Source organism: Canis lupus, chromosome 31 (assembly GCF_003254725.2).
Source record: "Canis lupus dingo isolate Sandy chromosome 31, ASM325472v2, whole genome shotgun sequence".
Classification (NCBI taxonomy): Eukaryota; Metazoa; Chordata; class Mammalia; order Carnivora; family Canidae; genus Canis; species Canis lupus.
This window is the reverse complement of record NC_064273.1, coordinates 5,285,263-5,298,857: the sequence shown is the minus strand read 5'-3', so window position 1 is coordinate 5,298,857 and position 13,595 is coordinate 5,285,263. Positions and strand designations below refer to the sequence as shown.

At 33.6% G+C, this 13,595-nt stretch overlaps 1 long non-coding RNA gene across 6 annotated transcripts in view; it reads left to right on the top strand.

Annotated features, from left to right (window-relative positions):
- The window catches only part of LOC112661853 (uncharacterized), a 179,521-nt gene that overhangs the window by 116,518 nt on the left and 49,408 nt on the right, over positions 1 to 13,595 (top strand). For all 6 annotated transcript variants that reach the window (XR_003138040.3, XR_003138037.3, XR_003138043.3 and 3 more), the window contains 2 exons: positions 7,470 to 7,660; positions 10,220 to 10,350. This is a non-coding gene — a long non-coding RNA (uncharacterized LOC112661853). The remainder of the gene's footprint in view (positions 1 to 7,469; positions 7,661 to 10,219; positions 10,351 to 13,595) is intronic.

Genomic DNA, 13,595 nt, shown 5'->3' with positions numbered 1-13,595 from the left:
TTTAAGATCCACTTTTTTTAAAATATTTTATTTATTTATTCATGAGAGACACAGAAAGAGAGGCAGAGACATAGGCAGAGGGAGATGCAGGCTCCATGCAAGGAGCCTAATGTGGGACCTCTGGGATCACGCCCTGAGCCAAAGGCAGACACTCAGTTACTAAGTTACCCAGGTGCCCCAAGCTTTGATATTTTCAGGCATCCATAAAATCATCATCACAGACAAGAAAGTGAGCATATTCATTACCCTAAAAGTTTTCTTATACCCTAATATGATTCCTCCCAATTCTTCCTTCATTGCTAGAAAAGCATATAGGTGTGCTGTCTCTCCCTAAGGATTAATTTGTTTTTCTAGAGCTTTATATAAATGAAATCATATGTGGCTGTATCATCAGCACATTCAGTTCTGGTGGGAAGGAGACCTTTATTTATTTAGTAACGTGGGGTTGGTGATCCATATTAGCAAATGAAAAATTGGGTTATTCTCATAGACACTCCTGTCTTGAACAATGTAACAGTCAACAACTGCCTTTCAAATTTGAAAAAGGGAATAAGCCTAATTGCCCCATGGTCAGAAAGCGAAGTGACAGGATAAATTGTCAGTAATCTAAATACAGCATAGAAAAGTAGAAAATAAAATAGAAGGGAACTGAAAATGAAAGGCACTTCCATGGTGTCTATGGTTGGGTCTCTGTACAACTTGTTTGTTTCTGATCATAGATTGTACCTGCATCAGTACATCCTTTCAATAACTTTAGAGCAAAATGCTGTGCCCATATTTATGCAACACCAACTATAGAATTATTGTTTTTAAATTATGTTTCTATTTTACAAAAGGCATGCTATAAAGATGAAATGTCTTTCAGGCTTATTCTTCATATTTGAGGATCATAGTACATCAAATTATCATATTTTTTAAAGTGAGAGAGACAGTCCTAGGACATTAAAAATGCCTTTCAAAGAAATCTACATACAAATGTACTTATTTGTTATTAGTGTATACATTGTAATATAAATTTGATATAAATGTTTGATATAAATATCAAAGATAAAGAGAAATTAGGTACTAGCAAGTTAAATAGGGTTGATATGAGGACAACATTCCAGTATCTCAGAAAAGTAGTTTCACAAACTTAAATTACCCCTAATTTCTAACAAAATTAAGTTACTCATTTCATCTTGTTTATTTAATTATCTGGTAAAAATAAAAAGTCAGGGAGTGAGTCTGAATCAAAGTAAAGAAAGATTTAATTTTTGTTTTACAGTGAGTCATACAACTTAGTAGTTAACAATAAAATGTTTTAAACCATATGCTACTTGTGGTTTTCTGTTAAGCTAGAAATTAGATTGTACTAATTAGAGTGTGGGCTACATAGAAAAATATACTGCTTTATTGCAAACATGCTTAGATAGAGACCTACACTGAATCTAAGTAAAAAAAACACCCAAAAACCAAAAAACCAAAAAACTAAAAAACCAAACAAACAAAAAAAAACTGTATGATAATTATCATACAATTCAATAAGTAATTTTTTTTTAACTTTTGGATAAAAAAACAAATGCCTGGCTCAAAAATCACTTAATCACATTTTTATATATCCCTTCTGTCATACAATTTATTGTGCATACACAAGTGACTTGTGTACCAATATAATATGATTATATTATACCCTTAAATTTTCAGCACAAATCTATTTTGGGCTACTCAGTATTATCTTCATATTAGAGATAATTCCATGAAAACAAAGCCCAAAAATCTAGTTCTGATCTTAAGGTATTATATTTTGTCTTACTTAGTAACCACTTGGTAAACTAACCTACCATTCATTTTTCCTTTTTGCTGGAATTATATACTAACATGGTTTTATCATTGTATGAGGGAAAAACATTTCTTAGAATAGTGTATTAATATAGTAAATCATAACTTAAATAGATACCATGTAATAATAACCCTCTTATTTACTTCTGGAAAATTAAAAGTTGACAGAAAACACAGATGACTTTGTCATTAATACATTAACATATTGAAGTTTACTCATATGACAGTGATCTTAGTACTATTTTCAGCAGTGGTGTAATTTTTCATAGATTGTGAAAACATTCTGAATATAAAAGGTGAAATTAAACATAAATTGCAGAATTAAAGAGAACAAATATGAAATAAAAATTAAAATAAATATTCAATTTAATAAAAAATAACTTTAAAAAAATGTTAAGGGAAAATATTTTAAATTACTATGAAAACTTTAGGCCTTCTATTAGTAAAGGCAAAAAGCAGAAATAGTCCAGAGAAGCAATTTTGCCTGACTTTGAAAATGGAACAAGCCTTAAAATGATTTAATTTCTTTACCCTTTTGCACTTCTTATTTCTATATGCATTTCATACATCTCACTTCTTTTTACTGCTCCAATTCTTGGAACCTTAGAAATGGGTTATGAAAGGAGTGAGGGTATGCTACATGAATACTGGATTGAATGAAGAGAAGGATTCCTAGTGAAATGGAGTTGGTTACTTCACTCTATGTTCAGAGAGATTTCTCCCCTTTCCTCTCTTTTTCATAACTATCTTCAATCTCCATTCCTGTAGAATATCCATGCATTTTCCTGGTCAGTAAAAACTTCTTTAATCTCTGTTTTGATGTCATTGTTGCTTTCCCATAATTGTGTTCATAAACATGGCTGTTTAAGTTCAAAGCACTTATTTTTTTTTAACATGCAATGTTTCTTTTTGCGTTCAAATTAGTTTAGAATATGTTAGTCCCTCATCTAATTCAGGAAATAGCACATTCCTTTTAATTATCGCTCTTGTCATTGACTGGAAATTAATGAAAGAAGGACCTAGATAACACATTATTAGATTCCTACCCAAAACAACTTGCAAGGAAATATATGTCTTTCCAGCGATGAATGGGAAGAATTCTGCCAAGAATTTACCATGTCATTTCTTGGGAAGCCATGTGTTGACGTTGATCTTAATTGGCTCCCATCAAATGACATATCTTGTTGACATAAGATTGAGTATGGCCATCACCAGTCATCAGCACTCTAAATATTGATGTAACATTGCTTTGCACTGGAGTTTAAAATTAAAGTAAATATGTAAGATGTGAAGTAGAATCAGTATGAGCCAGATACAAGTTACTAAAGAATTCTGTGCCTAAGAACAAATATGACATACAGAATTGAGTGACATCTTTCTTTAAAATTCTAGGAATAGTTATTTTATTTCCAAGGCTAAAAAGCAGTTTCCTATGGTTCCAAGCTAGTAACTTTCTGTGGCGAGCACTGAGGAGTTAGAGGCAGATACTATTAAGTTAATGATGAAAAATGAATTCTAATTTTTAGCAGTTATTTTTAAATAAGTCAATGACCCTATTGATTGTGTCCTATTATTTTTAATAGTGTTTACTTATAAGGAAAAGGTGTGTTTTTATAATGTCTTATAGAAAAGAAAAAAATGAGGGAGAGAAAAATCTTTGTAGCATATCTCTCCTAAATAATAGGTGATTATATTCCAACTCATTTTTACTCCCAAAGAAATACTGAATTTGGGAGCTATAAATATACTCTAAGTATCGTATCAAGCTTCCTTGTACCAAGAAAATATGCCATGCAAAATCTTCTAGGTAAGAAAGACAAGACAGGAAGTTCTGGGGGGAAAATATGACCTTTTTATCCTCCAACTCTTTGTTCTTTTCTATAATCAATATGGTCTAAAATCAAAGACAAAAATCCATATTTTTCTTTATAAAGTATATTTTATATGAAGTATAGTATGTAATGACAGTAATAAGACCTATTGACTTTTAGCTGAATTGAACTCTCATACTTAAGCCTATTTAATCTTTCAACACCTGTTATTATGCCTGTATTTCATATAAAAATATTCTTCATTGAAGTTAATTAATTTCCCAAAATCACAAATTTAATAAATATTGAAGCTACATTTCAAACCCAAGGCAACTTAACATAAAAGCTTGTGCTCATTACCATGCTATTTAGTCTCCTAAGAGCTTACATAATAGTGCAACTCCATGGGTCCATAGAAATAAATAGCATTTACACTTAAGCACTGAATTGCATTCCATCAAAAAATAAATAAAAATAAATAAAGGTGCTCAAGAACATTAGTAAATATATAGAATTTATTTTCTTATTTAAAGAAAAAATGAGGTTTGGAATGGTTAAGTACCTTGCCTAAGGTCACACAGCAAGTGCCTAGCAAGACTTAAATGAAAATATAAAAGTAATTTATATTACATATCTAACAGTGAATATTATAATTTATAATACACACACTATTTGAATATATCTTTCCTGCTGGGGGCATTTGATTAAAAAAAGACAAGGGGAAGTATAATCAAATTATCTATTTAAACTACCTTGCCCTAGAGAGTGTATAGATTTAATAACCTAATAGCAGGTCCAGTGGAAAAATAGGATCTATGAATTACATAACGGAGAACCATTGCTGTTTTATTTTATGCTCTTTAGTGAAAAGGCAGAAGTGGAAACAGAAATTCAAAAATAAAAAGTAACGATATAATTGCCTACTGATATTTCTGTGGAAGTCATTCATTAGTCCTTTTAAGAAATCACATATGAATCTTTTAGAATAGAACGGTATCCTAATGTCCCCATCAAAGGAAAAGGTTAACCTTTGACTTACAGGATTCTACTGCAGGCAAAACACAACTAGCAGAGAGTCTGGCAGAAAATAAGTAACAAGATTATTTATAAATTTTACTTTATTTCGTGTCTTCAGGTTTATTTGTTTATTTGATGTCTCAGGTCATATATGAATGGTAATTGCTCAGCAGCATCTGGGTTTTGTGTGTTATTACAAATGAAGAAAGTTTATCATTTAATCAGTTTTCCTTTTTCTATTCTCCTGGATCATAAAAAAAAAAAAAAATAGACCCTATTTATCTGCATTAGAATTCTTTACACTTCTTATTTTTCATCTATTAAACTCTTTGTTGTGTTACATAGGTTAAACTCCTCTACCATTTTGGAGTTGTCCTCCCATTCTCTAAATATTCTTTTTATTTATTTATTTTTATTGAAGTTCTATTTGCCAACATATCGTATAACACCCAGTGCTCATCCTATCAAGTGACCACCTCAGTGCCTGTCACCCAGTCACCCCATCCCCCACCCACCTCCCCTTCCACTACCCCTTGTTCATTTCCCAGAGTTAGAAGTCTCAAGTTTTGTCACCTTCTCTATATTCTTATGGTCTAGTCTTAGCCCTATGGCTCTCAACAATTTTAAATGTTATTTAGTTTTATTTAAGTGGTATCCTCTATATTAACAGGAGATATATTACACTAAAAATTCTAAATACTTTTTTTTAAGATTTTATTTATTTATTTATGAGAGACAGAGAGAGAGAGAGGCAGAGACACAGGCAGAGAGAAAAGCAGACTCCATGCAAGGAGCCCGATGTGGGACTGGATCCCAGGACTCTAGGATCACTCCCTGGGTGGAAGGTAGGTGCTCAACTGCTGAGCCACGCAGGTGTCCCCCAAAATTCTAAATAATAAATGTTTTATTTCTTCTGGAGAAGTATGACATATTAGATTGGTTAAAAATAAATCAAGTTGGGTACACCTGGGTCTCCTGCCTTTGGTTCAGGGCATGATCCTGGGGTCCTGGGATCAAGTCCTGCATGGGGCTCCCTGAGGGAGTCTGCTCTGCCTATGTCTCTGCTTGTCTCTCTCTGTCTCTCATTAATAAATAAATGAAATCTTTAAAATAAATAAATAAATAAATAAATAAATAAATAAATAAATAAAGTTGAATGACACTCCTACCACCACAGTAAAATTATTTACTCCATGTATACCGATGATAGTCTTCAAATGAACTCACTAAATGGTGGCAAATCAAAGATGTCACAAAACAAGTTTCTTATTTATATCCTTATGAAATGCAACACTAGAATAGTAGTAAGTTAAAGATGTCCCAGAATTATGTTTCTTGTTTGTTTATTTACCAAGAGCAATGTTGGAAATCACAATAGCAGCTGTTCCAAGTGATCGACATTTGGGAAAATACATAGCATTAGAAAGGAGTCCTGGGACACATCATTCCTGGAAGAAGCAGATATGACATGAAGCTCAAGCTTCAGTTGCGTTTATGTGATCATATATTGCTAACAAATAACTACCAAAATATATATTTGCAAAGTTTACAATGTATGATATTTTTTGGATTGTTTTCTTAAAGAGTACTCTCAAGTTGTATAAAATTAAACCCCACAAATTCTGGTTCTATACTTGACTCCTTGACATATAATCTGGTATATCTGGGATATGAAAATTACATGTTTCAGTAATATAGCAACATCATAATTCTTGGCAGTGTGAGAGGCATTAAGGCCCATCCTTTTGATTTCACAACAAAATGAATTAAAATTCTTAAATTATGTTAATATTTAAACTACTAATACAGTGCTAATTTGGTGCTTTCCTCTTCCTCTTAAATTGGCAATTAAAACGAAAATAAACTTTGTTAGAGTATAATTTAAATACAATAAAATACACCTGTATTTAGGGTATATTTCCTTGAGTTTTTGGCTAATTTACACAGTTATGTGATGATATTTACATTCAAGATATGGAGTATAGCTCCTAATGCCATGAAAGCAGAGGCATTTTGTGGATCTGCTCCCCAAAAAACTGATGAAAATTATTTTAAAAAACATTCGAAGTCTCTGAAATTAGCCCTAAGTTTATATAGCAAATGAAGAAACTTTCATTCAAGAAAATCTTGAGTATCAGTAAGAGCTGTGAGACTCTATGGTTTCTAAACGGAGAATGCATTTTCCCTCCCCAGTCCTAGCTCAGGTAGGCAGAAACTCTGTTTCAGTCTAGTACAGTAAGAACACAGGCCTTCTTCTCCCTCTAGTCCCCAGTCAGTGGGTTATCTTCCCAGGAGGGGCAGGATATCAGCTTTTCTCATTCTATCACTGGCTACCTACTGGGAAGGCTACATAACAAGTGAGTCAAGAGGTGAGGTTTTCCTTCTTGCCGCCAGCCCCCAACCTAATGTTTGACAGTGGATTCTTACATGTAACACCCAAAGCATGAGAAAACAAATAGAAAAATTTGACTTCATGAGTGCAAAGATTTACTTTGGGAGAAACATTACCGAGACTACTGGAGTCATGATCTCTTATTCCTCAGCTCATGAAGTGGGTATGAGTGTGAAAAAGAGGCAAGTTGAAGAGTACTTGGGACTATTTTCCACCCATCCACCAAGAACTCAACTCCTAAAGCTAGAGTATCACTCAGAAAGACACCGTTGTTCCTGCTCCTAGCACCAGAACCATGAATTAGAGAATTTGCCTGGGAAGAGAATTAGCCTTCAAAACAGTTCCAAATCATTTCCAAAAGGAATTAACTTTTTTTTAAAAAAGATTTATTTATTTATTTATTTATTTATTTATTTATTTATTTATTTCAGAGACAGAGACAGAGAGAGGAAGAGACACAGGCAGAGGGAGAAGCAGGCTCCATGCAGGGAACCCGACTTGATCCAGGATCTCCAGGATCATGCCCTGGGCTGAAGGCGGCGCTACACCGCTGAGCCACCTGAACTGCCCCCAAAAGAATTAACTTTAATTGCAACAGACTATGTAGAAGTTCAAGCCTAAGGTAACTCAAAAACAATGAAAGTTGTGGAGAATCGCAATTGGGAGGGATTGGCAGATTCATTGGAGATAGAGGCCAGCTAGTTTGCTCGAAAGAAGCAGGGAAGACTCCCTCACCCTCCAAACTCCCCTTGGGTAATAACAAATCTCAAACACTGATCTCAGGAACAATCCTTTTATAGAAACCCAGATTTAACTGGATTAGCCTGTGAAGTCATCTATTCAGTAGGATATTATGGAAAACAATAGATGAAGCAGCTGGTACTTTGTGGAGCTTGATGGGCAGGTGTGGTCAGAGAAAGAGATAGTAAAAGAGATCTCTGCTAAACTAGTCATCCCAAGGCATATCCAAACTGCATACCCTTAGAATTACACTTCAGGGTGAAATAAACATAACTAAAATAACATAGCCAGTCACCAAGTAAAGAAATGATATCAATGAGCCCCATAGAGGAGGAGGGCCAATACACAAAATTGCTACAATTATCTAAAATATCCAAGTTCTAACAAAATTTCCAAAGCATGCAAAGAAAAGGTATAATTCACTTTTTTATTGTACAAAGTAGCTTCAAAGGAGTCATTATAAACATGTTCAAATGACTAAAGAAAACCATGAGAAGATAAGATATAACTATAATATCATATCAAATAGAGAATATAACAAAAGAAAGAAATGATTTTTTAAAAAGCCTAATAGTAATTTTAGATTTGAAAAGTACAAAACTTAGGGCACCTGGTGGCTCAGTTGGTTAAGCATCTGACTCTTGATCTCTGGTAAGGTATTGATCTCAGCCTTTGTGTTTGGCTCAATGCTGGGCATGGAGCCTAGTTGAAGAAGAAGAAGAAGAAGAAGAAGAAGAAGAAGAAGAAGAAGAAGAAGAAGAAGCAGCAGCAAGAAGAACAGCAACAACAACAAAACTTAACTGAAAAATTTGCCAGAGAGGCTCAATAATTGATTTGAATTGCAAAATAATTAGTAAACTTGAAGATGTGTAAACGTGACACATGAGTTCAAAGAACAGACAAAACGAATGAAGAAAAGATAGAGTCACAGAAAAATGTGAGACATCATTTGTATACCAACACATAAATATTGGGAACACCAGAGGAGAGGAGATAGAGACAGAAGAAAAAAAATACTGAAAATCTTACTAAATTTATTTTAAAAAAACAGTAATGGATACAAAGACATGTTTTTTTTTAAGAAGACACAATGCCCAAATTGATCTATACATTTAACCCAGTCCCTATCAGAATCCCAGATGGCTTCTTTATAAAAATTGACAAGATGTTCCTAAAATTTATATGGAAATGCAAGGGACCCAGAATAGCCAACCAATGTTGAAAAAGAACAATTTGGAGGATTGACACTTCCTGATTTTAAAACTTACTACAAAGCAATAGTAATTTAAAGCACTGTGGTACTGGCATAAAGATAGATCATAGGATACAAGTGAGACTCCAGAAATAAACTCTTGGCTTTATGGTCAACTGATTTTTAACAAGGATACCAAGATCATTCAATGAGGAGGCAATAGGACATTCAGTAAATGGTAATGGGAAAACTGGATAGCCATAAATAAAATGGTAAAGTTGGACCTTAATTTGTTCTATGTAAAAAAATACCTCAAAATGTATCATGAGTAAATATAAGAGCTAAAAGTATAAAACATTTAGAAAAAGTATAAAACATCATGAGTAAATATAAGAGCTAAAAGTACAAAACATTTAGAAAAAAAGTATAAATCTTCAAGATCTTGAATTTGGCAATGGATTCTTAGATATAATACCAAAAGCACAAGAGAAAAATAGATAAATGGGACTTCATGATGACTAGAATCTTTAGTGATTCAAAGGACACTATCAGGAACATGAAATAGCAACCAACAGAATGAGGGAAAATAATTAAAAATTATATATCTAATAAGGGACTTGTATCCAGGATGTATATAGAATGTTTACAACTCGACCATGAAAAGACAAACCGCCCAATTAAAAAATGGGCAATAAATTTTAGTGGACATTTATCCAATTAGAATAGGTAAATGGGTAATAAACACATGAAAAGATGTTCAACATCATTATCAGGGAAATGAGGACCAAAGCCATAGTTACCACTTCACACTCACTGGAATGACTGTAAGAAGTTAGATAATGACAAGCATTAGTGAGGATATGGAGATATTGGAACTCTCCTACACTGCTGGTGGCAAGATAAAAGAGAGTGACAACTTTGGAAAACAGTTTGGCAATTCCTCAAATAACCCAAACAATCAAACATAGGGTTATCACAAGACCTAACAATTCCATTCTAGGTATATACCTAAGACCTATTAAAACATATGTCTATGGTAAACTTGCACATAAATAATGACAGCAGCATTATATATAACAGCTAAACATGGAAACAATCCTCCAATTTCCATCAACTGATGAATGGCTAAACCAATGGGGGTGTCATAGCCTGCTTATTATATAAATATTATATATATAATAATATATATTATAAATATATAAATATTATATACTGGGTGGCTTAAATAACAGAAATTTGTTTTCTTAGAGTTCTAGGGTCTGGAATTCCAAGATAGAATGCCAGCATGGTAAGGTTCTGATGACCACTCTCTTCCTAGCTTGCAGACAGCCATCTTCTCACTGTATGTTCAAATGACCTCTGTGCATGCCCTTGGAGAGGTAAGTCTCTCTCTTTTACTCTTCTCTCTCTTTGTAATTTTTTAAGATTTCATTTATTTATTTGAGAGAGAGAGAGTGAAGAAGAGAAAGCATGGGCAGGGGGAGAAGCAGAGGGAGAGGAGAAGCAGGCTCTTGCTGAGCAGGGACTCTGGGGATCCTGACCCAAGCCAAAGGCAGATGCCCAAGAGATTGAGCTACCCAAGGCACCCCTCTCTTTTCCTCTTCTATAGCATTGCCAAGCCTATCAGATTAGGATACCACTCTTATAACTCGGTTAACTTGAATTACCTCCTAAAAGTCCTGTCTTCAAGTACAGTCACATTGGGGATTAGGTTAAACGTATGACTTTCAGGTTAAACAGAACAGATGGACAATTCAGTCTATAGTTGTGATATTTAGCGGTAAAAAGAAATGAGGCACTGATATATGCTACCACATGAATGAACCTTGAAGGCATTATGCTGGGTGAAAGAAAGTGGTCACAAAAGAGCATACATGATTTCATTTTTTATGAAATGTCCACAATGGGCAAATCTATAGAGACAGCAGATTAGCAGTAGTGTAGGACTTGGGAGGTAGGGATGAAGGGGGCAGGTGGCAAAGGAACGAGAAGCTGAGAGGCAAGTGATAGTTAAGTATACATGTTGCTTTTTGATGTGATGAAATGTTCTAAAGATAACTATTATGATGATTGCTCATATCTGTGAATATGCTAAAAAACATTGGATTATATCCTCCAAGTTCATAAATTGTGTAAGATGTGAATTATATCTCACTTAGGCTGTTATGTAAATGATATGGTGTATTTCCCAAAATATTTCCTTCAGCCACACTCCCATCTTGCCCCAGGCTATCCCCGATCTTTCTTACATTATAAAACTAGATTTGTATTTTCTAAAATGTCATAAGAATGAAACCATAGTGAATCTACTCTTGTTTCTAGCTTCTTTTGTTCATTATAATGTGTTTGAGATTCATCCATACCGTGTACATTGCTAGTTCCTGCTTTTTATTCCTGAACAGTATTATACTAGCGGTTATACCATGTTTGTCCATTATCTTTTGATTTTAGTTTATGGGGATTTTATGAATAAATCTACTCTGTACATTTGTGTGCAAAGCTTTGACATATGTTTTCATTTCTCTTGGTAAGTACTTTGAAGTGTAACTGTTGAATTCTATGTTAAGTACAGTAGTCAGTAAAATCAGCAATAATTATCTGCTATTTGCTAAGTGTCAGCCATTGTTTTAATTTCTCTCTATATACTAATTCATTTAATCCTCACATAGCCTAGGACCCAGTGTCCAATAGCAATGATTTGTTATATATTATTTAATATATATGTATACAGTAAAGTTATAAGATATTTTAATAATTTATCTAGTCTATATTCTTAGCCCAATTTGTACCTGACAAACTTGAAATACAGTTTCTTCAATAGCAATGCTTGTTATTATACAGAGATTGCTAACATATAAATGCACACAGTAAAATTTCAAGATGTTTTGACATATTCTGATATTGGTTTTAATGGAAAACAAATTTAAATCTTCATGTGCAATGATCACTGGAAAAAATGCTTAAAATATGAGGAAAAATTTCATTTATAATTATGAAACTGGAAAATAAGTTTTGATCTCCTCAATGTTGTCTTTTGTGGAACATAATTGTTTATTCATTTCTCTTTTTTTATCTACAATCTTTCTTTCTTAATTAATTCCTCTTTATCAAGTTACTAATATAATTAATAATAATTATTATTTTTAACTTTGTATACCAGTGTACACTAAAGTGTATTTATTTAATTTTTTATTATTATTGTTAGGTTTCAAAAAGGATCATGATTTTGCACTCTGAATCTCACAGTTGGTGATGTTCAGAACCTTATCTGTTAATTATTGGTGTTGACTACAATGCTGGTGAGAGTGCACGTTGTGAAAGAGCTCACCACTGCTCTGCACCATTTTGACTCCCATCTTACATTTCTACATACATACATAAGAGTTCTGTTTCTAACACTCGTTTCTTCTAGATTCCACAGGTAATGATATTTATTTCCAAATTTTTATTTAGTTGTTATCATACTCAAAACATTGCCAAATAAATTATTGGATGCTTACTTTAAGATACAGACTGTATTCTCACCTCCTAATTAGCATTTCCACCTACATGTCTGGCTGATCATTCAAACTCAGTGCATCAAAAAACCAATTTCCTCCATTTGGCCCATTTCCAGTTAAACATTATTGATGATGATGATGATGATGAAGAAGATGAGGATGCTGACAATGATAGACTCAAAACAGATTTGCCATTCCTTCTAGATCTCTTTAATTAGCAGTGTTACTATCTATTCACTAAGTCCCATATATTTTCCTAGTCTATGTCTTTTCTTCTTCATAGATATTCCCTTATTAATGCCCTGCTTTATCCTCTTCCTGGAATAATAACTTTTAACTGATATTCACACAATTACCCTTTTCCTGTCTGTATAATTCTCCAGACAGCCACTAATACAGTATTAAAATCAAACCTGTTTTTGTCATACTTTTCTTAAAATAGTTTACAGTTTCCTTTGAGATAAAAACCAAAGCTCTTGTCTTGGACTTATGAGGCCTCTCATCATCTAGAGCCAGACTACATTCATACTTCTCATCTCATGCATTCTCCAGCCATACAAAGTTATAGGTCACATGGTAACATATAAGGCCTTCAATAAAATTGATGATATCCATGCTTTCTCTTCATAAGCACTTTTGTACCTTTTGTAGACCAGAAGAAGAACTACTAGAAATACAGTTCTCTTGTATGACATAGCATAGGCATTTTGCAAATATTTACTGATGCAAAAATACCACATTTAGATATTTTCTATATTTTCTATAAAATTCTGGCAGCCACGGAGCTGCATCACACAAAACTCTCTTCAAGAGATAATCTGCTGCATGGAGTACAATTAATTAGCCAAGAGCCTCCAACTGTAGCACTTTAGGAATCTACCACACCACCATTTGAGGTAAGACCACTCTTCCCTCCCTGAATGTTTGCTATTCAATGATTGCACACAGCAAATAATCCAGTATCTGGTCAACTTTTGCCCACTACTGGACACTCGTAGACAGTATTTACCCTGGAAAAATCTTTGGGGGATGGTTGGCACTTTCTCAGAGGTACATTCAAGTATGAAGCTATCCCTATCCAATATCCCTTTCCTTATCCTCTGCTTTCATGGAAGTTGGATCAC